The sequence below is a fragment of the Triplophysa dalaica genome, chromosome 19 (assembly GCF_015846415.1).
Source record: "Triplophysa dalaica isolate WHDGS20190420 chromosome 19, ASM1584641v1, whole genome shotgun sequence".
In the NCBI taxonomy this organism is placed as follows: Eukaryota; Metazoa; Chordata; class Actinopteri; order Cypriniformes; family Nemacheilidae; genus Triplophysa; species Triplophysa dalaica.
In genome coordinates, this window is record NC_079560.1 from 17,155,209 (window position 1) to 17,179,368 (window position 24,160).

The following is a 24,160-nucleotide window of genomic DNA, read 5'->3' on the forward strand; positions in this document are numbered from 1 at the left end:
ACGCCACCAGATAGTTGGTGATGTCAACAGCCTCCACTGTCGGCAAATCTTCAAGTTCGACCGAAAACTCACTCATCTTCATGAGGAATGGTTCACGTCCAACATATCGGTTTACTAACTCCTTGTATCTATTTCTTGAAACTGGTTTAAAATTCATACAATATGGACTCTCCATAGCGGTTTCCTCCATAGACGTATTCTCCATGTTTACTTCCTGCCCTCCATCTGAAATCGCCCCGCCTTCGCGCGTCATAATAATCACGTGACTGAAACCAAGCTATTCAAGTTATAGAGATTTATTTTTCTAAAACTTTTTGAAATAACAAGACAGTACAACTGCATGATCATTTAATATTTGTTTTAATATTTCCAAGTATTATTACAAATGAGATCAATAATATCACAACATAATAGGCCTAATTAGCCAGCCAACAACTACTATTAAGAAAAAAAGATACAATATTAATTGAGCACTAACAACCACAAACGTGATAAAACCTACATTAGGTGCACATAGATTTTAATCCAGATCATTAAATTAAAATATCCATTGGAAATATCAAAGAGGTATATTGTATGTACGATAGATAATTTGATCATCTCTTTAACAACTCAAATCAAGATCCATGTGGGACTAATGTTTTCAATTTGAGTTTGATCATGTTTGTGGTTGTTGGTGCTCAATTGTTGTTTTTTTTATTAAAAAAACTTGAATACCTGTGCAGCTAAACTGAAATGGTTTATATATAATATATAATGCAAGTTAACATGGTCAGAAGAATATCCTACCAGGAAAGGCCATCTCGCATTGACTACAGAGACAAAATGAGAATAAATTATAAAGAAAATAAATATGAAAATGAGTAAGAGATATCGAGTTGGCATAAACGTGGTTAGCTAAGGTTGATCCAGACACAACATTGACCTGGTCGCCAATAAGTATTTATTGTATTGTCTTTGAGTTTAAATTACACACACACATATCTATATTATATATATTATATATATATATATATATATATATATATATATTACAATGTTTTAATTAAATCATAACACTATCAATTAATCATTAAAAAAAATATGCATGTTGGCCATTTCTTAGTAGTAACAAAAACGATTGTTTACCATACCTCTAGCTCGTGATAGACGACGAAGTTATCTGTTAGGTCTGTGCTGGTGGTTTATAATGAACAGTGATCCGTAAAACTGCATGCTCCAGGTCTGCAGACTTCTCCCATTTATGCGTGTTGAGCAGAAAAGATCCCTCGCGAGTGTTCTTTTCCGCTCGCGGATTCTTTTATGCGCGCTCGTGGTCTATAAATATGTCCTCATGGAGCAGTTTTTTCACGCTTGTATATCATTATGCGCATTTGCATCGCACATTCTGACTTTTGGGTAAAAAAAAACGCCATAGACCAGGGTCCGATTCCCGGCCAATGCAAACAGGGTGCATATTTCTATCAGAGATGTAGCTGTTGCAGTTCTCGTTGTTGTCCTAAAGCTGCCCGGTTAGCTGGACATTCTGGCCCACTTCAATGCAAATGCTACTTACATTGGTTGGTGCTGTTGGTCCGATATCCCTAATCAGTTGCTTTCATCACATACATTTTTTTGGTCCGAGCTCCCTAATCAGTTGCCTTCATCAAATTCACGATTTTAACATCCATACGTGGTGCTCCTAAAAGCACCGGACGTGTTGACTTAGCTGCCCACGCTGCAGGCACAATTTCAACTGAGCATCGGTGGTTCGGTTGTAGAATTCTCGCTTCCCAAGCGTGAGACCCAGGTCCGATTCCCGGCCGATTCAAGCTGGGTGCATATTTCATCAGAGACATGTAGCTGTTGCAGCTCTCGTGTTCTCCTAAAGCTGGACGTTCTGGCCCACTTCAATGCAAATGCTACTTGCATTGGCTGGTGCTTTTGGTCCGAGATCCCTAATCATTTGCTTACATCACATTCAAGATTTTAAACGTCCATACATGGTGCTCCTAAGAGGACCCGACCGGTGGATTTAGCTGCCCACGCTGCAGCCGCCATATCAACTGAGCATCGGTGGTTCAGTGGTAGAATTCTTGCTTCCCAAGCGTGAGACGCGGGTCCGATTCCCGGCCAATGCAAACTGGGTGCATAATTCAACAGAGACATGTAGCTGTTGCAGCTTTTGGTGTTCTCCTAAAGCTGCCCGCTTAGCTGGACGTTCTGGCCCACTTCAATGCAAATGCTACTTACATTGGCTGGTGCTTTTGGTCCAATATCCCTAATCAGTTATTTTCTTCACATTCAATATTTTGCTCCGATATCCCTAATCACTTGCCTTCATTAAATTGAGGATTTTAAACGTCCATACGTGGTGCTCCTAAAAAAGCAGAGAACGTGTTAACTTATCTGCCCACGCTGCAGGCACAATTTCAACAGAGCATCGGTGTTTCAGTGGTAGAGTTCTCGCTTCCCAAGCGTGAGACCCGGGTCCGATTCCCGGCGGATGCATACTGGGTGCATGTTTCTTCAGAGACATCTAGCTGTTGCAGCTCTCGGTGTTCTCCTGAAGCTCCCCACTTCAATGCAAATGCTACTTACTTTGGTTGGTGCTTTTGGTTTGATATCCCTAATCAGTTGCCTTCATTAAATTGAAGATTTTAAACGTCCATATGTGTTGCTCCTAAAAAAGCAGAGAACGTGTTAACTTATCTGCCCACGCTGCAGGCACCATTTCAACTCAGCATCGGTGGTTCAGTGGAAGAATTCTCGCTTCCCAAGCGTGAGACCTGGGTCAGATTCCCGGCCGATGCAACCTGGTTGCATATTTCATCAGAGACATATAGCTGTTGCAGCCCTCAGTGTTCTCCTAAAGCTGGACGTTCTGGCCCACTTCAATGCAAATGCTACTTACATTGGTTGGTGCTTTTGGTCCGAGATCCCTAATCAGTTGCTTTCATCACATTAAATTTTTTGGTCAGAGATCCCTAATCAGTTGCCTTCATCAAATTCAAGATTTTAACATCCATACGTGGTGCTCCTAAAAGCACCGGACGTGTTGACTTAGCTGCCCACGCTGCAGGCTCCATTTCAACTGAACATCGGTGGTTCAGTGGAAGAATTCTCGCTTCCCAAGCTTGAGACCCGGGTCCGATTCCCGGCCGATTCAAACTGGGTGCATATTTCAAGAGAGACATGTAACTATTGCAGCTCTCAGAGATCTCCTGAAGCTGGACGTTCTGGTCCACTTCAATGCAAAAGCTACTTACATTGGTTTGTGCTTTTGGTCCGATATCCCTAATCAGTTAATTTCTTCACATTCAATATTTTGTTCCGAGATCCCAAATCAGTTGCCTTCATTAAATTGAAGATTTTAAATGTCCATACGTGGTGCTCCAAAAAAAGCACAGGACGTTTTGACTTATCTGCCCACGCTGCAGGCACCATTTCAACTGAGCATCGGTGGTTAAGTGGTAGAATTCTCGCTTCCCAAGCGTGAGACCCGGGTCTGCTTCCCGGCCGATGCATACTGGGTGCATGTTTCTTCAGAGACATGTAGCTGTTGCAGCTCTCGGTGTTCTCCTAAAGCAGCCCGGAAAGCTGGACGTTCTAGTCCACTTCAATGCAAATGCTACTTGCATTGGCTGGTGCTTTTGGTCCGATATCCCTAATCAGTTGCTTTCATCACATTAAATTTTTTGGTCCGAGATCCCTAATCAGTTGCTTACATCACATTTAAGATTTTAAACGTCCATACGTGGTGCTCCTAAAAAAGCAGAGAACGTGTAAACTTATCTGCCCACGCTGCAGGCACCACTTCCACTGAGCATCGGTGGTTCAGTGGTAGAATTCTCGCTTCCCAAGCGTGAGACCCGGGTCCGAATCCCGGCCGATGCAACCTGGGTGCATATTTCATCAGAGACATGTAGCTGTTGCAGCTCTCGGTGATCTCCTAAAGCTGCCCGGATAACTGGACGTTCTGGCACACTTCAATGCAAATGCTACTTACATTGGTTGGTTTATTTGGTCCGATATCCCTAATCAGTTATTCTCTTCACATTCAATGCTTTGCTCGGAGATCCCTAATCAGTTGCCTTCATTAAATTGAAGATTTTAAACATCCATACGTGGTGCTCCAAAAAAAGCAGAGAACGTGTAAACTTATCTGCCCAAGCTGCAGGCACCACTTCCACTGAGCATCGGTGGTTCAGTGGTAGAATTCTCGCTTCCCAAGCGTGAGACCCGGGTCCGAATCCCGGCCGATGCAACCTGGGTGCATATTTCATCAGAGACATGTAGCTGTTGCAGCTCTCGGTGTTCTCCTAAAGCTGCCCGGCTAACTGGACGTTCTGACCCACTTCAATGCAAATGCTACTTGCATTGGCTGGTAATTTTGGTCCGATATCCCTAATCAGTTGCTTTTATCACATGAAATATTTTTGTCCGAGATCCCTAATCAGTTGCTTACATCACATTCAAGATTTTAAACGTCCATACGTGGTGCTCCTAAGAGCACCGGACGTGTGGATTTAGCTGCCCACGCTGCAGGCACCGTCTCAACTGAGCATAGGTGGTTCAGTGGTAGAATTCTCGCTTCCCAAGCGTGAGACCCGGGTCTGATTCCCGGCTCATGCAACCTGGGTCCATATTTCATCAGAGACATGTAGCTGTTGCAGCTCTCGGTGTTCTCCTAAAGCAGCCCGGCTAACTGGACGTTCTGGCCCACTTCAATCCAAATGCTACTTGCATTGGCTGGTGCTTTTGGTCCGATATCCCTAATCAGTTATTTTCTTCACATTCAATCTTTTGCTCCGAGATCCCTAATCAGTTGCCTTCATTAAATTGAAGATTTTAAACATCCATATGTGGTGCTCCTAAGAGCACCGGACGTGTGGATTTAGCTGCCCACGCTGCAGGCACCATCTCAACTGAGCATCGCTGGTTCAGTGGTAGAATTCTCGCTTCCCAAGCGTGAGACCCGGGTCCGATTCCCGGCCGATGCAAATTTGGTGCATATTTCTTCAGAGACATGTAGCTGTTGCAGCTCTCGGTGTTCTCCCTGAGCTGCCCGGCTAACTGGACGTTCTGGGCCACTTCAATGCAAATTCTACTTGCATTGGCTGTTGCTTTTGGTCCGATATCCCTAATCAGTTATTTTCTTCACATTGAATATTTTGCTCCGATATCCCTAATCACTTGCCTTCATTAAATTGAAGATTTTAAACATCCATACGTGGTGCTCCTAAAAAAGCAAAGAACGTGTAAACTTATCTGCCCACGCTGCAGGTACCACTTCGACTGAGCATCGGTGGTTCAGTGGTAGAATTCTCGCTTCCCAAGCGTGAGACCCGGGTCCGAATCCCGGCCGATGAAAAATTGGTGCATATTTCTTCAGAGACATGTAGCTGTTGCAGCTCTCGGTGTTCTCCTTAAGCTGCCCGGCTAACCGGACGTTCTGGCCCACTTCAATGCAAATGCTACTTGCATTGGCTGGTGCTTTTGGTCCGATATCCCTAATCAGTTATTCTCTTCACATTCAATGTTTTTTTCCTCCGAGATCCCTAATAAGTTGCCTTCATTAAATTGAAGATTTTAAACGTCCATACGTGGTGCACCTAAGAGCACCGGACGTGTGGATTTAGCTGCCCACGCTGCAGGCACCATCTCAACTGAGCATCGGTGGTTCAGTTGTAGAATTCTCGCTTCCCAAGCGTGAGTCCCGGGTCCGATTCCCGGCTGATGCAACCTGGGTGCATATTTCATCAGAGACATGTAGCTGTTGCAGCTCTCGGTGTTCTCCTAAAGCAGCCCGGAAAGCTGCATGTTCTAGTCCACTTCAATGCAAATGCTACTTGCATTGGCTGGTGCTTTTGGTCCGATATACCTAATCAGTTATTTTCTTCACATTCAATATTTTGCTCCGAGATCCCTAATCAGTTGCCTTCATTAAATTGAAGATTTTAAACATCCATACGTGGTGCTCCTAAGAGCACCGGACGTGTGGATTTAGCTGCCCACGCTGCAGGCACCATTTCAGCTGAGCATCGCTGGATCGGTGGTAGAATTCTCGCTTCCCAAGCGTGAGACCCGGGTCCGATTCCCGGCCGATGCAAACTTGGTGCATATTTCTTCAGAGACATGTAGCTGTTGCAGCTCTCGGTGTTCTACTTAAGCTGTCCGGCTAACTGGACGTTCTGGCCCACTTCAATGCAAATGCTACTTGCATTGGCTGGTGCTTTTGGTCCGAAATCCCTAATCAGTTATTTTCTTCACATTCAATATTTTGCTCCGAGATCCCTAATCAGTTGCCTTCATTAAATTGAAGATTTTAAACATCAATACGTGGTGCTCCTAAAAAAGCAGAGAACGTGTAAACTTATCTGCCCACGCTGCAGGTACCACTTCGACTGAGCATCGGTGGTTCAGTGGTAGAATTCTCGCTTCCCAAGCGTGAGACCTGGGTCCGATTCCCGGCCGATGCAAACTTGGTGCATATTTCTTCAGAGACATGTAGCTGTTGCAGCTCTCGGTGTTCTCCTAAAGCAGCCGGGATAACTGGATGTTCTTGCCCACTTCAATGCAAATGCTACTTACATTCGTTGGTGCTTTTGGTCCGAGATCCCTAATCGGTTGCCTTCATTAAATTGAAGATTTTAAATGTCCATACGTGGTGCTCCTAAAAGCACCGGATGTGTTGACTTAGTTGCCCACGCTGCAGGCACCATCTCAACTGAGCATAGGTGGTTCAGTGGTAGAATTCTCGCTTCCCAAGCGTGAGACCCGGGTCCGATTCCCGGCCGATGCAAACTTGGTCCATATTTCTTCAGAGACATGTAGCTGTTGCAGCTCTCGGTGTTCTCCTTAAGCTGCCCGGCTAACTGGACGTTCTGGCCCACTTCAATGCAAATGCTACTTGCATTGGCTGGTGCTTTTGGTCCGATATCCCTAATCAGTTATTTTCTTCACATTCAATATTTTGCTCCGAGATCCCTAATCAGTTGCCTTCATTAAATTGAAGATTTTAAACATCCATACGTGGTGCTCCTAAAAAAGCAGAGAACGTGTAAACTTATCTGCCCATGCTGCAGGCAACATTTCAACTGAGCATCGGTGGTTCAGTGGTAGAATTCTCGCTTCCCAAGCGTGAGACCTGGGTCCGATTCTGGGCCGATGCATACTGGGTGCATGTTTCTTCAGAGACATGTAGGTGTTGCAGCTCTCAGAGTTCTCCTAAAGCTGTCCAGATAACTGGACGTTCTGGCCCACTTCGATGCAAATGCTACTTACATTGGTGGGTGCTTTTGGTCCGAGATCCCTAATCGGTTGCCTTCATTAAATTGAAGATTTTAAACATCCATACGTGGTCCTCCTAAAAGCACCGCATGTGTTGACTTAGTTGCCCACGCTGCAGGCACCATCTCAACTGAGCATCGGTGGTTCAGTGGTAGAATTCTCGCTTCCCAAGCGTGAGACCTGGGTCTGATTCCCGGCCGATGCAAACTTGGTGCATATTTCTTCAGAGACATGTAGCTGTTGCAGCTCTCGGTGTTCTCCTTAAGCTGCCCGGCTAACTGGACGTTCTGGCCCACTTCAATGCAAATGCTACTTGCATTGGCTGGTGCTTTTGGTCCGATATCCCTAATCAGTTATTTTCTTCACATTCAATATTTTGCTCCGAGATCCCTAATCAGTTGCCTTCATTAAATTGAAGATTTTAAACATCCATACGTGGTGCTCCTAAAAAAGCAGAGAACGTGTAAGCTTATCTGCCCACGCTGCAGGCAACATTTCAACTGAGCATCGGTGGTTCAGTGGTAGAATTCTCGCTTCCCAAGCGTGAGGCCCGGGTGCGATTCCAGGCTCATGCAAACTGGGTGCATATTTCATCGGAGACATGTAGCTGTTGAAGCTCTCAGAGTTCTCCTAAAGCTGTCCAGATAACTGGACGTTCTGGCCCACTTCGATGCAAATGCTACTTACATAGGTTGGTGCTTTTGGTCCGAGATCCCTAATCGGTTGCCTTCATTAAATTGAAGATTTTAAACATCCATACGTGGTCCTCCTAAAAGCACCGCATGTGTTGACTTAGTTGCCCACGCTGCAGGCACCATCTCAACTGAGCATCGGTGGTTCAGTGGTAGAATTCTCGCTTCCCAAGCGTGAGACCTGGGTCTGATTCCCGGCCGATGTAAACTTGGTGCATATTTCTTCAGAGACATGTAGCTGTTGCAGCTCTCGGTGTTCTCCTTAAGCTGCCCGGCTAACCGGACGTTCTGGCCCACTTCAATGCAAATGCTACTTGCATTGGCTTTTGCTTTTGGTCCGATATCCCTAATCAGTTATTCTCTTCACATTCAATGTTCTGCTCCGAGATCCCTAATAAGTTGCCTTCATTAAATTGAAGATTTTAAACGTCCATACGTGGTGCACCTAAGAGCACCGGACGTGTGGATTTAGCTGCCCACGCTGCAGGCACCATCTCAACTGAGCATCGGTGGTTCAGTGGTAGAATTCTCGCTTCCCAAGCGTGAGACCCGGGTCCGATTCCCGGCTGATGCAACCTGGGTGCATATTTCATCAGAGACATGTAGCTGTTGCAGCTCTTGGTGTTCTCCTAAAGCAGCCCGGAAAGCTGGACGTTCTGGCCCACTTCAATCCAAATGCTACTTGCATTGGCTGGTGCTTTTGGTCCGATATCCCTAATCAGTTATTTTCTTCACATTCAATCTTTTGCTCCGAGATCCCTAATGAGTTGCCTTCATTAAATTGAAGATTTTAAACATCCATATGTGGTGCTCCTAAGAGCACCGGACGTGTGGATTTAGCTGCCCACGCTGCAGGCACCATCTCAACTGAGCATCGCTGGTTCAGTGGTAGAATTCTCGCTTCCCAAGCGTGAGACCCGGGTCCGATTCCCGGCCGATGCAAACTTGGTGCATATTTCTACAGAGACATGTAGCTGTTGCAGCTCTCGGTGTTCTCCCTGAGCTGCCCGGCTAACTGGATGTTCTGGCCCACTTCAATGCAAATTCTACTTGCATTGGCTGTTGCTTTTGGTCCGATATCACTAATCAGTTATTTTCTTCACATTGAATATTTTGCTCCGATATCCCTAATCACTTGCCTTCATTAAATTGAAGATTTTAAACATCCATACGTGGTGCTCCTAAAAAAGCAAAGAACGTGTAAACTTATCTGCCCACGCTGCAGGTACCACTTCGACTGAGCATCGGTGGTTCAGTGGTAGAATTCTTGCTTCCCAAGCGTGAGACCTGGGTCTGATTCCCGGCCGATGAAAAATTGGTGCATATTTCTTCAGAGACATGTAGCTGTTGCAGCTCTCGGTGTTCTCCTTAAGCTGCCCGGCTAACCGGACGTTCTGGCCCACTTCAATGCAAATGCTACTTGCATTGGCTGGTGCTTTTGGTCCGATATCCCTAATCAGTTATTCTATTCACATTCAATGTTTTTTTCCTCCGAGATCCCTAATAAGTTGCCTTCATTAAATTGAAGATTTTAAACGTCCATACGTGGTGCACCTAAGAGCACCGGACGTGTGGATTTAGCTGCCCACGCTGCAGTCACCATCTCAACTGAGCATCGGTGGTTCAGTGGTAGAATTCTCGCTTCCCAAGCGTGAGTCCCGGGTCCGATTCCCGGCTGATGCAACCTGGGTGCATATTTCATCAGAGACATGTAGCTGTTGCAGCTCTCGGTGTTCTCCTAAAGCAGCCCGGAAAGCTGCATGTTCTAGTCCACTTCAATGCAAATGCTACTTGCATTGGCTGGTGCTTTTGGTCCGATATACCTAATCAGTTATTTTCTTCACATTCAATATTTTGCTCCGAGATCCCTAATCAGTTGCCTTCATTAAATTGAAGATTTTAAACATCCATACGTGGTGCTCCTAAGAGCACCGGACGTGTGGATTTAGCTGCCCACGCTGCAGGCACCATTTCAGCTGAGCATCGCTGGTTCAGTGGTAGAATTCTCGCTTCCCAAGCGTGAGACCCGGGTCCGATTCCCGGCCGATGCAAACTTGGTGCATATTTCTACAGAGACATGTAGCTGTTGCAGCTCTCGGTGTTCTCCCTGAGCTGCCCGGCTAACTGGATGTTCTGGCCCACTTCAATGCAAATTCTACTTGCATTGGCTGTTGCTTTTGGTCCGATATCACTAATCAGTTATTTTCTTCACATTGAATATTTTGCTCCGATATCCCTAATCACTTGCCTTCATTAAATTGAAGATTTTAAACATCCATACGTGGTGCTCCTAAAAAAGCAAAGAACGTGTAAACTTATCTGCCCACGCTGCAGGTACCACTTCGACTGAGCATCGGTGGTTCAGTGGTAGAATTCTTGCTTCCCAAGCGTGAGACCTGGGTCTGATTCCCGGCCGATGAAAAATTGGTGCATATTTCTTCAGAGACATGTAGCTGTTGCAGCTCTCGGTGTTCTCCTTAAGCTGCCCGGCTAACCGGACGTTCTGGCCCACTTCAATGCAAATGCTACTTGCATTGGCTGGTGCTTTTGGTCCGATATCCCTAATCAGTTATTCTATTCACATTCAATGTTTTTTTCCTCCGAGATCCCTAATAAGTTGCCTTCATTAAATTGAAGATTTTAAACGTCCATACGTGGTGCACCTAAGAGCACCGGACGTGTGGATTTAGCTGCCCACGCTGCAGTCACCATCTCAACTGAGCATCGGTGGTTCAGTGGTAGAATTCTCGCTTCCCAAGCGTGAGTCCCGGGTCCGATTCCCGGCTGATGCAACCTGGGTGCATATTTCATCAGAGACATGTAGCTGTTGCAGCTCTCGGTGTTCTCCTAAAGCAGCCCGGAAAGCTGCATGTTCTAGTCCACTTCAATGCAAATGCTACTTGCATTGGCTGGTGCTTTTGGTCCGATATACCTAATCAGTTATTTTCTTCACATTCAATATTTTGCTCCGAGATCCCTAATCAGTTGCCTTCATTAAATTGAAGATTTTAAACATCCATACGTGGTGCTCCTAAGAGCACCGGACGTGTGGATTTAGCTGCCCACGCTGCAGGCACCATTTCAGCTGAGCATCGCTGGATCAGTGGTAGAATTCTCGCTTCCCAAGCGTGAGACCCGGGTCCGATTCCCGGCCGATGCAAACTTGGTGCATATTACTTCAGAGACATGTAGCTGTTGCAGCTCTCGGTGTTCTACTTAAGCTGTCCGGCTAACTGGACGTTCTGGCCCACTTCAATGCAAATGCTACTTGCATTGGCTGGTGCTTTTGGTCCGATATACCTAATCAGTTATTTTCTTCACATTCAATATTTTGCTCCGAGATCCCTAATCAGTTGCCTTCATTAAATTGAAGATTTTAAACATCCATACGTGGTGCTCCTAAGAGCACCGGACGTGTGGATTTAGCTGCCCACGCTGCAGGCACCATCTCAACTGAGCATCGCTGGTTCAGTGGTAGAATTCTCGCTTCCCAAGCGTGAGACCCGGGTCCGATTCCCGGCCGATGCAAATTTGGTGCATATTTCTACAGAGACATGTAGCTGTTGCAGCTCTCGGTGTTCTCCCTGAGCTGCCCGGCTAACTGGACGTTCTGGCCCACTTCAATGCAAATTCTACTTGCATTGGCTGTTGCTTTTGGTCCGATATCCCTAATCAGTTATTTTCTTCACATTGAATATTTTGCTCCGATATCCCTAATCACTTGCCTTCATTAAATTGAAGATTTTAAACATCCATACGTGGTGCTCCTAAAAAAGCAAAGAACGTGTAAACTTATCTGCCCACGCTGCAGGTACCACTTCGACTGAGCATCGGTGGTTCAGTGGTAGAATTCTTGCTTCCCAAGCGTGAGACCTGGGTCTGATTCCCGGCCGATGAAAAATTGGTGCATATTTCTTCAGAGACATGTAGCTGTTGCAGCTCTCGGTGTTCTCCTTAAGCTGCCCGGCTAACCGGACGTTCTGGCCCACTTCAATGCAAATGCTACTTGCATTGGCTGGTGCTTTTGGTCCGATATACCTAATCAGTTATTTTCTTCACATTCAATATTTTGCTCCGAGATCCCTAATCAGTTGCCTTCATTAAATTGAAGATTTTAAACATCCATACGTGGTGCTCCTAAGAGCACCGGACGTGTGGATTTAGCTGCCCACGCTGCAGGCACCATTTCAGCTGAGCATCGCTGGATCAGTGGTAGAAGTCTCGCTTCCCAAGCGTGAGACCCGGGTCCGATTCCCGGCCGATGCAAACTTGGTGCATATTTCTTCAGAGACATGTAGCTGTTGCAGCTCTCGGTGTTCTACTTAAGCTGTCCGGCTAACTGGACGTTCTGGCCCACTTCAATGCAAATGCTACTTGCATTGGCTGGTGCTTTTGGTCCGAAATCCCTAATCAGTTATTTTCTTCACATTCAATATTTTGCTCCGAGATCCCTAATCAGTTGCCTTCATTAAATTGAAGATTTTAAACATCCATACGTGGTGCTCCTAAAAAAGCAGAGAACGTGTAAACTTATCTGCCCACGCTGCAGGTACCACTTCGACTGAGCATCGGTGGTTCAGTGGTAGAATTCTCGCTTCCCAAGCGTGAGACCTGGGTCCGATTCCCGGCCGATGCAAACTTGGTGCATATTTCTTCAGAGACATGTAGCTGTTGCAGCTCTCGGTGTTCTCCTAAAGCAGCCCGGATAACTGGATGTTCTTGCCCACTTCAATGCAAATGCTACTTACATTCGTTGGTGCTTTTGGTCCGAGATCCCTAATCGGTTGCCTTCATTAAATTGAAGATTTTAAATATCCATACGTGGTGCTCCTAAAAGCACCGGATGTGTTGACTTAGTTGCCCACGCTGCAGGCACCATCTCAACTGAGCATAGGTGGTTCAGTGGTAGAATTCTCGCTTCCCAAGCGTGAGTCCCGGGTCCGATTCCCGGCTGATGCAACCTGGGTGCATATTTCATCAGAGACATGTAGCTGTTGCAGCTCTCGGTGTTCTCCTAAAGCAGCCCGGAAAGCTGCATGTTCTAGTCCACTTCAATGCAAATGCTACTTGCATTGGCTGGTGCTTTTGGTCCGATATACCTAATCAGTTATTTTCTTCACATTCAATATTTTGCTCCGAGATCCCTAATCAGTTGCCTTCATTAAATTGAAGATTTTAAACATCCATACGTGGTGCTCCTAAGAGCACCGGACGTGTGGATTTAGCTGCCCACGCTGCAGGCACCATTTCAGCTGAGCATCGCTGGATCAGTGGTAGAATTCTCGCTTCCCAAGCGTGAGACCCGGGTCCGATTCCCGGCCGATGCAAACTTGGTGCATATTACTTCAGAGACATGTAGCTGTTGCAGCTCTCGGTGTTCTACTTAAGCTGTCCGGCTAACTGGACGTTCTGGCCCACTTCAATGCAAATGCTACTTGCATTGGCTGGTGCTTTTGGTCCGATATACCTAATCAGTTATTTTCTTCACATTCAATATTTTGCTCCGAGATCCCTAATCAGTTGCCTTCATTAAATTGAAGATTTTAAACATCCATACGTGGTGCTCCTAAGAGCACCGGACGTGTGGATTTAGCTGCCCACGCTGCAGGCACCATCTCAACTGAGCATCGCTGGTTCAGTGGTAGAATTCTCGCTTCCCAAGCGTGAGACCCGGGTCCGATTCCCGGCCGATGCAAATTTGGTGCATATTTCTACAGAGACATGTAGCTGTTGCAGCTCTCGGTGTTCTCCCTGAGCTGCCCGGCTAACTGGACGTTCTGGCCCACTTCAATGCAAATTCTACTTGCATTGGCTGTTGCTTTTGGTCCGATATCCCTAATCAGTTATTTTCTTCACATTGAATATTTTGCTCCGATATCCCTAATCACTTGCCTTCATTAAATTGAAGATTTTAAACATCCATACGTGGTGCTCCTAAAAAAGCAAAGAACGTGTAAACTTATCTGCCCACGCTGCAGGTACCACTTCGACTGAGCATCGGTGGTTCAGTGGTAGAATTCTTGCTTCCCAAGCGTGAGACCTGGGTCTGATTCCCGGCCGATGAAAAATTGGTGCATATTTCTTCAGAGACATGTAGCTGTTGCAGCTCTCGGTGTTCTCCTTAAGCTGCCCGGCTAACCGGACGTTCTGGCCCACTTCAATGCAAATGCTACTTGCATTGGCTGGTGCTTTTGGTCCGATATCCCTAATCAGTTATTCTATTCACATTCAATGTTTTTTTCCTCCGAGATCCCTAATCAGTTGCTTACATCACATTTAAGATTTTAAACGTCCATACGTGGTGCTCATAAGAGCACCGGACGTGTGGATTTACCTGCCCACGCTGCAGGCACCATCTCAACTGAGCATCGGTGGTTCAGTGGTAGAATTCTCGCTTCCCAAGCGTGAGTCCCGGGTCCGATTCCCGGCTGATGCAACCTGGGTGCATATTTCATCAGAGACATGTAGCTGTTGCAGCTCTCGGTGTTCTCCTAAAGCAGCCCGGAAAGCTGCATGTTCTAGTCCACTTCAATGCAAATGCTACTTGCATTGGCTGGTGCTTTTGGTCCGATATACCTAATCAGTTATTTTCTTCACATTCAATATTTTGCTCCGAGATCCCTAATCAGTTGCCTTCATTAAATTGAAGATTTTAAACATCCATACGTGGTGCTCCTAAGAGCACCGGACGTGTGGATTTAGCTGCCCACGCTGCAGGCACCATTTCAGCTGAGCATCGCTGGATCAGTGGTAGAAGTCTCGCTTCCCAAGCGTGAGACCCGGGTCCGATTCCCGGCCGATGCAAACTTGGTGCATATTTCTTCAGAGACATGTAGCTGTTGCAGCTCTCGGTGTTCTACTTAAGCTGTCCGGCTAACTGGACGTTCTGGCCCACTTCAATGCAAATGCTACTTGCATTGGCTGGTGCTTTTGGTCCGAAATCCCTAATCAGTTATTTTCTTCACATTCAATATTTTGCTCCGAGATCCCTAATCAGTTGCCTTCATTAAATTGAAGATTTTAAACATCCATACGTGGTGCTCCTAAAAAAGCAGAGAACGTGTAAACTTATCTGCCCACGCTGCAGGTACCACTTCGACTGAGCATCGGTGGTTCAGTGGTAGAATTCTCGCTTCCCAAGCGTGAGACCTGGGTCCGATTCCCGGCCGATGCAAACTTGGTGCATATTTCTTCAGAGACATGTAGCTGTTGCAGCTCTCGGTGTTCTCCTAAAGCAGCCCGGATAACTGGATGTTCTTGCCCACTTCAATGCAAATGCTACTTACATTCGTTGGTGCTTTTGGTCCGAGATCCCTAATCGGTTGCCTTCATTAAATTGAAGATTTTAAATATCCATACGTGGTGCTCCTAAAAGCACCGGATGTGTTGACTTAGTTGCCCACGCTGCAGGCACCATCTCAACTGAGCATAGGTGGTTCAGTGGTAGAATTCTCGCTTCCCAAGCGTGAGACCCGGGTCCGATTCCCGGCCGATGCAAACTTGGTCCATATTTCTTCAGAGACATTTAGCTGTTGCAGCTCTCGGTGTTCTCCTTAAGCTGCACGGCTAACTGGACGTTCTGGCCCACTTCAATGCAAATGCTACTTGCATTGGCTGGTGCTTTTGGTCCGATATCCCTAATCAGTTATTTTCTTCACATTCAATATTTTGCTCCGAGATCCCTAATCAGTTGCCTTCATTAAATTGAAGATTTTAAACATCCATACGTGGTGCTCCTAAAAAAGCAGAGAACGTGTAAACTTATCTGCCCATGCTGCAGGCAACATTTCAACTGAGCATCGGTGGTTCAGTGGTAGAATTCTCGCTTCCCAAGCGTGAGACCTGGGTCCGATTCCGGGCCGATGCATACTGGGTGCATGTTTCTTCAGAGACATGTAGCTGTTGCAGCTCTCAGAGTTCTCCTAAAGCTGTCCAGATAACTGGACGTTCTGGCCCACTTCGATGCAAATGCTACTTACATTGGTGGGTGCTTTTGGTCCGAGATCCCTAATCGGTTGCCTTCATTAAATTGAAGATTTTAAACATCCATACGTGGTCCTCCTAAAAGCACCGCATGTGTTGACTTAGTTGCCCACGCTGCAGGCACCATCTCAACTGAGCATCGGTGGTTCAGTGGTAGAATTCTCGCTTCCCAAGCGTGAGACCTGGGTCTGATTCCCGGCCGATGCAAACTTGGTGCATATTTCTTCAGAGACATGTAGCTGTTGCAGCTCTCGGTGTTCTCCTTAAGCTGCCCGGCTAACTGGACGTTCTGGCCCACTTCAATGCAAATGCTACTTGCATTGGCTGGTGCTTTTGGTCCGATATCCCTAATCAGTTATTTTCTTTACATTCAATATTTTGCTCCGAGATCCCTAATCAGTTGCCTTCATTAAATTGAAGATTTTAAACATCCATACGTGGTGCTCCTAAAAAAGCAGAGAACGTGTAAACTTATTTGCCCACGCTGCAGGCAACATTTCAACTGAGCATCGGTGGTTCAGTGGTAGAATTCTCGCTTCCCAAGCGTGAGGCCCGGGTGCGATTCCAGGCTGATGCAAACTGGGTGCATATTTCATCGGAGACATGTAGCTGTTGAAGCTCTCAGAGTTCTCCTAAAGCTGTCCAGATAACTGGACGTTCTGGCCCACTTCGATGCAAATGCTACTTACATAGGTTGGTGCTTTTGGTCCGAGATCCCTAATCGGTTGCCTTCATTAAATTGAAGATTTTAAACATCCATACGTGGTCCTCCTAAAAGCACCGCATGTGTTGACTTAGTTGCCCACGCTGCAGGTACCACTTCGACTGAGCATCGGTGGTTCAGTGGTAGAATTCTCGCTTCCCAAGCGTGAGACCTGGGTCTGATTCCCGGCCGATGCAAACTTGGTGCATATTTCTTCAGAGACATGTAGCTGTTGCAGCTCTCGGTGTTCTCCTTAAGCTGCCCGGCTAACTGGACGTTCTGGCCCACTTCAATGCAAATGCTACTTGCATTGGCTGGTGCTTTTGGTCCGATATCCCTAATCAGTTATTTTCTTCACATTCAATATTTTGCTCCGAGATCCCTAATCAGTTGCCTTCATTAAATTGAAGATTTTAAACATCCATACGTGGTGCTCCTAAAAAAGCAGAGAACGTGTAAACTTATCTGCCCACGCTGCAGGCAACATTTCAACTGAGCATCGGTGGTTCAGTGGTAGAATTCTCGCTTCCCAAGCGTGAGGCCCGGGTGCGATTCCAGGCTGATGCAAACTGGGTGCATATTTCATCGGTGACATGTAGCTGTTGAAGCTCTCAGAGTTCTCCTAAAGCTGTCCAGATAACTGGACGTTCTGGCCCACTTCGATGCAAATGCTACTTACATAGGTTGGTGCTTTTGGTCCGAGATCCCTAATCGGTTGCCTTCATTAAATTGAAGATTTTAAACATCCATACGTGGTCCTCCTAAAAGCACCGCATGTGTTGACTTAGTTGCCCACGCTGCAGGCACCATCTCAACTGAGCATCGGTGGTTCAGTGGTAGAATTCTCGCTTCCCAAGCGTGAGACCTGGGTCTGATTCCCGGCCGATGTAAACTTGGTGCATATTTCTTCAGAGACATGTAGCTGTTGCAGCTCTCGGTGTTCTCCTTAAGCTGCCCGGCTAACCGGACGTTCTGGCCCACTTCAATGCAAATGCTACTTGCATTGGCTGGTGCTTTTGGTCCGATATCCCTAATCAGTTATTCTCTTCACATTCAATGTTCTGCTCCGAGATCCCTAATAAGTTGCCTTCATTAAATTGAAGATTTTAAACGTCCATACGTGGTGCACCTAAGAGCACCGGACGTGTGGATTTAGCTGCCCACGCTGCAGGCACCATCTCAACTGAGCATCGGTGGTTCAGTGGTAGAATTCTCGCTTCCCAAGCGTGAGACCCGGGTCCGATTCCCGGCTGATGGAACCTGGGTGCATATTTCATCAGAGACATGTAGCTGTTGCAGCTCTTGGTGTTCTCCTAAAGCAGCCCGGAAAGCTGGACGTTCTGGCCCACTTCAATCCAAATGCTACTTGCATTGGCTGGTGCTTTTGGTCCGATATCCCTAATCAGTTATTTTCTTCACATTCAATCTTTTGCTCCGAGATCCCTAATCAGTTGCCTTCATTAAATTGAAGATTTTAAACATCCATATGTGGTGCTCCTAAGAGCACCGGACGTGTGGATTTAGCTGCCCACGCTGCAGGCACCATCTCAACTGAGCATCGCTGGTTCAGTGGTAGAATTCTCGCTTCCCAAGCGTGAGATCCGGGTCCGATTCCCGGCCGATGCAAATTTGGTGCATATTTCTACAGAGACGTGTAGCTGTTGCAGCTCTCGGTGTTCTCCCTGAGCTGCCCGGCTAACTGGACGTTCTGGCCCACTTCAATGCAAATTCTACTTGCATTGGCTGTTGCTTTTGGTCCGATATCCCTAATCAGTTATTTTCTTCACATTGAATATTTTGCTCCGATATCCCTAATCACTTGCCTTCATTAAATTGAAGATTTTAAACATCCATACGTGGTGCTCCTAAAAAAGCAAAGAACGTGTAAACTTATCTGCCCACGCTGCAGGTACCACTTCGACTGAGCATCGGTGGTTCAGTGGTAGAATTCTTGCTTCCCAAGCGTGAGACCTGGGTCTGATTCCCGGCCGATGAAAAATTGGTGCATATTTCTTCAGAGACATGTAGCTGTTGCAGCTCTCGGTGTTCTCCTTAAGCTGCCCGGCTAACCGGACGTTCTGGCCCACTTCAATGCAAATTCTACTTGCATTGGCTGTTGCTTTTGGTCCGATATCCCTAATCAGTTATTTTCTTCACATTGAATATTTTGCTCCGATATCCCTAATCACTTGCCTTCATTAAATTGAAGATTTTAAACATCCATACGTGGTGCTCCTAAAAAAGCAAAGAACGTGTAAACTTATCTGCCCACGCTGCAGGTACCACTTCGACTGAGCATCGGTGGTTCAGTGGTAGAATTCTTGCTTCCCAAGCGTGAGACCTGGGTCTGATTCCCGGCCGATGAAAAATTGGTGCATATTTCTTCAGAGACATGTAGCTGTTGCAGCTCTCGGTGTTCTCCTTAAGCTGCCCGGCTAACCGGACGTTCTGGCCCACTTCAATGCAAATGCTACTTGCATTGGCTGGTGCTTTTGGTCCGATATCCCTAATCAGTTATTCTATTCACATTCAATATTTTGCTCCGAGATCCCTAATCAGTTGCCTTCATTAAATTGAAGATTTTAAACATCCATACGTGGTGCTCCTAAGAGCACCGGACGTGTGGATTTAGCTGCCCACGCTGCAGGCACCATTTCAGCTGAGCATCGCTGGATCAGTGATAGAATTCTCGCTTCCCAAGCGTGAGACCCGGGTCCGATTCCCGGCCGATGCAAACTTGGTGCATATTTCTTCAGAGACATGTAGCTGTTGCAGCTCTCGGTGTTCTACTTAAGCTGTCCGGCTAACTGGACGTTCTGGCCCACTTCAATGCAAATGCTACTTGCATTGGCTGGTGCTTTTGGTCCGAAATCCCTAATCAGTTATTTTCTTCACATTCAATATTTTGCTCCGAGATCCCTAATCAGTTGCCTTCATTAAATTGAAGATTTTAAACATCCATACGTGGTGCTCCTAAAAAAGCAGAGAACGTGTAAACTTATCTGCCCACGCTGCAGGTACCACTTCGACTGAGCATCGGTGGTTCAGTGGTAGAATTCTCGCTTCCCAAGCGTGAGACCTGGGTCCGATTCCCGGCCGATGCAAACTTGGTGCATATTTCTTCAGAGACATGTAGCTGTTGCAGCTCTCGGTGTTCTCCTAAAGCAGCCCGGATAACTGGATGTTCTTGCCCACTTCAATGCAAATGCTACTTACATTCGTTGGTGCTTTTGGTCCGAGATCCCTAATCGGTTGCCTTCATTAAATTGAAGATTTTAAATATCCATACGTGGTGCTCCTAAAAGCACCGGATGTGTTGACTTAGTTGCCCACGCTGCAGGCACCATCTCAACTGAGCATAGGTGGTTCAGTGGTAGAATTCTCGCTTCCCAAGCTTGAGACCCGGGTCCGATTCCCGGCCGATGCAAACTTGGTCCATATTTCTTCAGAGACATGTAGCTGTTGCAGCTCTCGGTGTTCTCCTTAAGCTGCCCGGCTAACTGGACGTTCTGGCCCACTTCAATGCAAATGCTACTTGCATTGGCTGGTGCTTTTGGTCCGATATCCCTAATCAGTTATTTTCTTCACATTCAATATTTTGCTCCGAGATCCCTAATCAGTTGCCTTCATTAAATTGAAGATTTTAAACATCCATACGTGGTGCTCCTAAAAAAGCAGAGAACGTGTAAACTTATCTGCCCATGCTGCAGGCAACATTTCAACTGAGCATCGGTGGTTCAGTGGTAGAATTCTCGCTTCCCAAGCGTGAGACCTGGGTCCGATTCCGGGCCGATGCATACTGGGTGAATGTTTCTTCAGAGACATGTAGCTGTTGCAGCTCTCAGAGTTCTCCTAAAGCTGTCCAGATAACTGGACGTTCTGGCCCACTTCGATGCAAATGCTACTTACATTGGTGGGTGCTTTTGGTCCGAGATCCCTAATCGGTTGCCTTCATTAAATTGAAGATTTTAAACATCCATACGTGGTCCTCCTAAAAGCACCGCATGTGTTGACTTAGTTGCCCACGCTGCAGGCACCATCTCAACTGAGCATCGGTGGTTCAGTGGTAGAATTCTCGCTTCCCAAGCGTGAGACCTGGGTCTGATTCCCGGCCGATGCAAACTTGGTGCATATTTCTTCAGAGACATGTAGCTGTTGCAGCTCTCGGTGTTCTCCTTAAGCTGCCCGGCTAACTGGACGTTCTGGCCCACTTCAATGCAAATGCTACTTGCATTGGCTGGTGCTTTTGGTCCGATATCCCTAATCAGTTATTTTCTTCACATTCAATATTTTGCTCCGAGATCCCTAATCAGTTGCCTTCATTAAATTGAAGATTTTAAACATCCATACGTGGTGCTCCTAAAAAAGCAGAGAACGTGTAAACTTATTTGCCCACGCTGCAGGCAACATTTCAACTGAGCATCGGTGGTTCAGTGGTAGAATTCTCGCTTCCCAAGCGTGAGGCCCGGGTGCGATTCCAGGCTGATGCAAACTGGGTGCATATTTCATCGGAGACATGTAGCTGTTGAAGCTCTCAGAGTTCTCCTAAAGCTGTCCAGATAACTGGACGTTCTGGCCCACTTCGATGCAAATGCTACTTACATAGGTTGGTGCTTTTGGTCCGAGATCCCTAATCGGTTGCCTTCATTAAATTGAAGATTTTAAACATCCATACGTGGTCCTCCTAAAAGCACCGCATGTGTTGACTTAGTTGCCCACGCTGCAGGCACCATCTCAACTGAGCATCGGTGGTTCAGTGGTAGAATTCTCGCTTCCCAAGCGTGAGACCTGGGTCTGATTCCCGGCCGATGTAAACTTGGTGCATATTTCTTCAGAGACATGTAGCTGTTGCAGCTCTCGGTGTTCTCCTTAAGCTGCCCGGCTAACCGGACGTTCTGGCCCACTTCAATGCAAATGCTACTTGCATTGGCTGGTGCTTTTGGTCCGATATCCCTAATCAGTTATTCTCTTCACATTCAATGTTCTGCTCCGAGATCCCTAATAAGTTGCCTTCATTAAATTGAAGATTTTAAACGTCCATACGTGGTGCACCTAAGAGCACCGGACGTGTGGATTTAGCTGCCCACGCTGCAGGCACCATCTCAACTGAGCATCGGTGGTTCAGTGGTAGAATTCTCGCTTCCCAAGCGTGAGACCCGGGTCCGATTCCCGGCTGATGCAACCTGGGTGCATATTTCATCAGAGACATGTAGCTGTTGCAGCTCTCGGTGTTCTCCTAAAGCAGCCCGGAAAGCTGGACGTTCTAGTCCACTTCAATGCAAATGCTACTTGCATTGGCTGGTGCTTTTGGTCCGATATACCTAATCAGTTATTTTCTTCACATTCAATATTTTGCTCCGAGATCCCTAATCAGTTGCCTTCATTAAATTGAAGATTTTAAACATCCATACGTGGTGCTCCTAAAAAAGCAGAGAACGTGTAAACTTATCTGCCCACGCTGCAGGCAACATTTCAACTGAGCATCGGTGGTTCAGTAGTAGAATTCTCGCTTCCCAAGCGTGAGACCTGGGTCCGATTCCCGGCCGATGCATACTGGGTGCATGTTTCTTCAGAGACATGTAGCTGTTGCAGCTCTCGGTGTTCTCCTAAAGCTGCCCGGCTAACTGGACGTTCTGGCCCACTTCAATCCAAATGCTACTTGCATTTGGCTGGTGCTTTTGGTCCGATATCCCTAATCAGTTGCTTTCATCACATTAAATTTTTGGGTCCGAGATCCCTAATCAGTTGCTTACATCACATTTAAGATTTTAAACGTCCATACGTGGTGCTCATAAGAGCACCGGACGTGTGGATTTACCTGCCCACGCTGCAGGCACCATCTCAACTGAGCATCGCTGGTTCAGTGGTAGAATTCTCGCTTCCCAAGCGTGGTACCCGGGTCCGATTCCCGGCCGATGCAAACTTGATGCATATTTCTTCAGAGACATGGAGCTGTTGCAGATCTCGGTGTTCTCCTAAAGCTGCCCGGCTAACTGGACGTTCTGGCCCACTTCAATCCAAATGCTACTTACATTGGTGGGTGCTTTTGGTCCGAGATCCCTAATCGGTTGCCTTCATTAAATTGAAGATTTTAAACATCCATACGTGGTCCTCCTAAAAGCACCGCATGTGTTGACTTAGTTGCCCACGCTGCAGGCACCATCTCAACTGAGCATCGGTGGTTCAGTGGTAGAATTCTCGCTTCCCAAGCGTGAGACCTGGGTCTGATTCCCGGCCGATGCAAACTTGGTGCATATTTCTTCAGAGACATGTAGCTGTTGCAGCTCTCGGTGTTCTCCTTAAGCTGCCCGGCTAACTGGACGTTCTGGCCCACTTCAATGCAAATGCTACTTGCATTGGCTGGTGCTTTTGGTCCGATATCCCTAATCAGTTATTTTCTTCACATTCAATATTTTGCTCCGAGATCCCTAATCAGTTGCCTTCATTAAATTGAAGATTTTAAACATCCATACGTGGTGCTCCTAAAAAAGCAGAGAACGTGTAAACTTATCTGCCCACGCTGCAGGCAACATTTCAACTGAGCATCGGTGGTTCAGTAGTAGAATTCTCGCTTCCCAAGCGTGAGACCTGGGTCCGATTCCCGGCCGATGCATACTGGGTGCATGTTTCTTCAGAGACATGTAGCTGTTGCAGCTCTCGGTGTTCTCCTAAAGCTGCCCGGCTAACTGGACGTTCTGGCCCACTTCAATCCAAATGCTACTTGCATTTGGCTGGTGCTTTTGGTCCGATATCCCTAATCAGTTGCTTTCATCACATAAAATTTTTGGGTCCGAGATCCCTAATCAGTTGCTTACATCACATTTAAGATTTTAAACGTCCATACGTGGTGCTCATAAGAGCACCGGACGTGTGGATTTACCTGCCCACGCTGCAGGCACCATCTCAACTGAGCATCGCTGGTTCAGTGGTAGAATTCTCGCTTCCCAAGCGTGAGACCCGGGTCCGATTCCCGGCCGATGCAAACTTGATGCATATTTCTTCAGAGACATGGAGCTGTTGCAGATCTCGGTGTTCTCCTAAAGCTGCCCGGCTAACTGGACGTTCTGGCCCACTTCAATCCAAATGCTACTTGCATTGGCTGTTGCTTTTGGTCCGATATCCCTAATCAGTTATTTTCTTCACATTCAATATTTTGCTCCGAGATCCCTAATCAGTTGCTTTCATTAAATTGAAGATTTTAAACAACCATACGTGGTGCTCCTAAAAAAGCAGAGAACGTGAAAACTTATCTGCCCACGCTGCAGCTACCACTTCGACTGAGCATCGGTGGTTCAGTGGTAGAATTCTCGCTTCCCAAGCGTGAGACCTGGGTCCGATTCCCGGCCGATGCATACTGGGTGCATGTTTCTTCAGAGACATGTAGCTGTTGCAGCTCTCGGTGTTCTCCTAAAGCTGCCCGGCTAACTGGACGTTCTGGCCCACTTCAATCCAAATGCTACTTGCATTTGGCTGGTGCTTTTGGTCCGATATCCCTAATCAGTTGCTTTCA

At 46.6% G+C, this 24,160-nt stretch overlaps 36 non-coding genes across 36 annotated transcripts; all 36 read left to right on the forward strand.

Annotated features, from left to right (window-relative positions):
• Window positions 1-3,805: 3,805 nt before the first annotated feature.
• Window positions 3,806-3,876, forward strand: trnag-ccc (transfer RNA glycine (anticodon CCC)). Its single transcript has one exon. It is a non-coding gene; the product is annotated as a tRNA-Gly (tRNA).
• A 299-nt stretch (window positions 3,877-4,175) lies between these two features.
• On the forward strand, window positions 4,176-4,246 carry trnag-ccc (transfer RNA glycine (anticodon CCC)). The gene has a single exon. It is a non-coding gene; the product is annotated as a tRNA-Gly (tRNA).
• Window positions 4,247-4,543: 297 nt separating this feature from the next.
• trnag-ccc (transfer RNA glycine (anticodon CCC)) lies at window positions 4,544-4,614 on the forward strand. The gene has a single exon. It is a non-coding gene; the product is annotated as a tRNA-Gly (tRNA).
• A 297-nt stretch (window positions 4,615-4,911) lies between these two features.
• On the forward strand, window positions 4,912-4,982 carry trnag-ccc (transfer RNA glycine (anticodon CCC)). Its single transcript has one exon. It is a non-coding gene; the product is annotated as a tRNA-Gly (tRNA).
• Window positions 4,983-5,281: 299 nt separating this feature from the next.
• trnag-ccc (transfer RNA glycine (anticodon CCC)) lies at window positions 5,282-5,352 on the forward strand. Its single transcript has one exon. It is a non-coding gene; the product is annotated as a tRNA-Gly (tRNA).
• Window positions 5,353-5,652: 300 nt separating this feature from the next.
• On the forward strand, window positions 5,653-5,723 carry trnag-ccc (transfer RNA glycine (anticodon CCC)). Its single transcript has one exon. It is a non-coding gene; the product is annotated as a tRNA-Gly (tRNA).
• A 667-nt stretch (window positions 5,724-6,390) lies between these two features.
• On the forward strand, window positions 6,391-6,461 carry trnag-ccc (transfer RNA glycine (anticodon CCC)). The gene has a single exon. It is a non-coding gene; the product is annotated as a tRNA-Gly (tRNA).
• A 252-nt stretch (window positions 6,462-6,713) lies between these two features.
• Window positions 6,714-6,784, forward strand: trnag-ccc (transfer RNA glycine (anticodon CCC)). Its single transcript has one exon. It is a non-coding gene; the product is annotated as a tRNA-Gly (tRNA).
• Window positions 6,785-7,406: 622 nt separating this feature from the next.
• Window positions 7,407-7,477, forward strand: trnag-ccc (transfer RNA glycine (anticodon CCC)). The gene has a single exon. It is a non-coding gene; the product is annotated as a tRNA-Gly (tRNA).
• A 990-nt stretch (window positions 7,478-8,467) lies between these two features.
• trnag-ccc (transfer RNA glycine (anticodon CCC)) lies at window positions 8,468-8,538 on the forward strand. The gene has a single exon. It is a non-coding gene; the product is annotated as a tRNA-Gly (tRNA).
• A 297-nt stretch (window positions 8,539-8,835) lies between these two features.
• trnag-ccc (transfer RNA glycine (anticodon CCC)) lies at window positions 8,836-8,906 on the forward strand. Its single transcript has one exon. It is a non-coding gene; the product is annotated as a tRNA-Gly (tRNA).
• A 670-nt stretch (window positions 8,907-9,576) lies between these two features.
• trnag-ccc (transfer RNA glycine (anticodon CCC)) lies at window positions 9,577-9,647 on the forward strand. Its single transcript has one exon. It is a non-coding gene; the product is annotated as a tRNA-Gly (tRNA).
• Window positions 9,648-9,944: 297 nt separating this feature from the next.
• On the forward strand, window positions 9,945-10,015 carry trnag-ccc (transfer RNA glycine (anticodon CCC)). The gene has a single exon. It is a non-coding gene; the product is annotated as a tRNA-Gly (tRNA).
• A 670-nt stretch (window positions 10,016-10,685) lies between these two features.
• Window positions 10,686-10,756, forward strand: trnag-ccc (transfer RNA glycine (anticodon CCC)). The gene has a single exon. It is a non-coding gene; the product is annotated as a tRNA-Gly (tRNA).
• Window positions 10,757-11,421: 665 nt separating this feature from the next.
• On the forward strand, window positions 11,422-11,492 carry trnag-ccc (transfer RNA glycine (anticodon CCC)). The gene has a single exon. It is a non-coding gene; the product is annotated as a tRNA-Gly (tRNA).
• Window positions 11,493-12,529: 1,037 nt separating this feature from the next.
• trnag-ccc (transfer RNA glycine (anticodon CCC)) lies at window positions 12,530-12,600 on the forward strand. Its single transcript has one exon. It is a non-coding gene; the product is annotated as a tRNA-Gly (tRNA).
• A 252-nt stretch (window positions 12,601-12,852) lies between these two features.
• Window positions 12,853-12,923, forward strand: trnag-ccc (transfer RNA glycine (anticodon CCC)). The gene has a single exon. It is a non-coding gene; the product is annotated as a tRNA-Gly (tRNA).
• Window positions 12,924-13,588: 665 nt separating this feature from the next.
• On the forward strand, window positions 13,589-13,659 carry trnag-ccc (transfer RNA glycine (anticodon CCC)). The gene has a single exon. It is a non-coding gene; the product is annotated as a tRNA-Gly (tRNA).
• A 670-nt stretch (window positions 13,660-14,329) lies between these two features.
• trnag-ccc (transfer RNA glycine (anticodon CCC)) lies at window positions 14,330-14,400 on the forward strand. The gene has a single exon. It is a non-coding gene; the product is annotated as a tRNA-Gly (tRNA).
• A 667-nt stretch (window positions 14,401-15,067) lies between these two features.
• Window positions 15,068-15,138, forward strand: trnag-ccc (transfer RNA glycine (anticodon CCC)). Its single transcript has one exon. It is a non-coding gene; the product is annotated as a tRNA-Gly (tRNA).
• Window positions 15,139-15,390: 252 nt separating this feature from the next.
• On the forward strand, window positions 15,391-15,461 carry trnag-ccc (transfer RNA glycine (anticodon CCC)). The gene has a single exon. It is a non-coding gene; the product is annotated as a tRNA-Gly (tRNA).
• A 622-nt stretch (window positions 15,462-16,083) lies between these two features.
• trnag-ccc (transfer RNA glycine (anticodon CCC)) lies at window positions 16,084-16,154 on the forward strand. The gene has a single exon. It is a non-coding gene; the product is annotated as a tRNA-Gly (tRNA).
• A 299-nt stretch (window positions 16,155-16,453) lies between these two features.
• Window positions 16,454-16,524, forward strand: trnag-ccc (transfer RNA glycine (anticodon CCC)). Its single transcript has one exon. It is a non-coding gene; the product is annotated as a tRNA-Gly (tRNA).
• A 252-nt stretch (window positions 16,525-16,776) lies between these two features.
• On the forward strand, window positions 16,777-16,847 carry trnag-ccc (transfer RNA glycine (anticodon CCC)). Its single transcript has one exon. It is a non-coding gene; the product is annotated as a tRNA-Gly (tRNA).
• A 299-nt stretch (window positions 16,848-17,146) lies between these two features.
• On the forward strand, window positions 17,147-17,217 carry trnag-ccc (transfer RNA glycine (anticodon CCC)). The gene has a single exon. It is a non-coding gene; the product is annotated as a tRNA-Gly (tRNA).
• A 620-nt stretch (window positions 17,218-17,837) lies between these two features.
• Window positions 17,838-17,908, forward strand: trnag-ccc (transfer RNA glycine (anticodon CCC)). Its single transcript has one exon. It is a non-coding gene; the product is annotated as a tRNA-Gly (tRNA).
• A 297-nt stretch (window positions 17,909-18,205) lies between these two features.
• trnag-ccc (transfer RNA glycine (anticodon CCC)) lies at window positions 18,206-18,276 on the forward strand. Its single transcript has one exon. It is a non-coding gene; the product is annotated as a tRNA-Gly (tRNA).
• Window positions 18,277-19,683: 1,407 nt separating this feature from the next.
• On the forward strand, window positions 19,684-19,754 carry trnag-ccc (transfer RNA glycine (anticodon CCC)). The gene has a single exon. It is a non-coding gene; the product is annotated as a tRNA-Gly (tRNA).
• A 945-nt stretch (window positions 19,755-20,699) lies between these two features.
• trnag-ccc (transfer RNA glycine (anticodon CCC)) lies at window positions 20,700-20,770 on the forward strand. The gene has a single exon. It is a non-coding gene; the product is annotated as a tRNA-Gly (tRNA).
• Window positions 20,771-21,069: 299 nt separating this feature from the next.
• trnag-ccc (transfer RNA glycine (anticodon CCC)) lies at window positions 21,070-21,140 on the forward strand. The gene has a single exon. It is a non-coding gene; the product is annotated as a tRNA-Gly (tRNA).
• Window positions 21,141-21,760: 620 nt separating this feature from the next.
• On the forward strand, window positions 21,761-21,831 carry trnag-ccc (transfer RNA glycine (anticodon CCC)). Its single transcript has one exon. It is a non-coding gene; the product is annotated as a tRNA-Gly (tRNA).
• Window positions 21,832-22,130: 299 nt separating this feature from the next.
• trnag-ccc (transfer RNA glycine (anticodon CCC)) lies at window positions 22,131-22,201 on the forward strand. Its single transcript has one exon. It is a non-coding gene; the product is annotated as a tRNA-Gly (tRNA).
• A 621-nt stretch (window positions 22,202-22,822) lies between these two features.
• Window positions 22,823-22,893, forward strand: trnag-ccc (transfer RNA glycine (anticodon CCC)). Its single transcript has one exon. It is a non-coding gene; the product is annotated as a tRNA-Gly (tRNA).
• Window positions 22,894-23,192: 299 nt separating this feature from the next.
• Window positions 23,193-23,263, forward strand: trnag-ccc (transfer RNA glycine (anticodon CCC)). The gene has a single exon. It is a non-coding gene; the product is annotated as a tRNA-Gly (tRNA).
• A 298-nt stretch (window positions 23,264-23,561) lies between these two features.
• On the forward strand, window positions 23,562-23,632 carry trnag-ccc (transfer RNA glycine (anticodon CCC)). Its single transcript has one exon. It is a non-coding gene; the product is annotated as a tRNA-Gly (tRNA).
• Window positions 23,633-23,931: 299 nt separating this feature from the next.
• Window positions 23,932-24,002, forward strand: trnag-ccc (transfer RNA glycine (anticodon CCC)). The gene has a single exon. It is a non-coding gene; the product is annotated as a tRNA-Gly (tRNA).
• The last annotated feature ends 158 nt before the right edge of the window (window positions 24,003-24,160 follow it).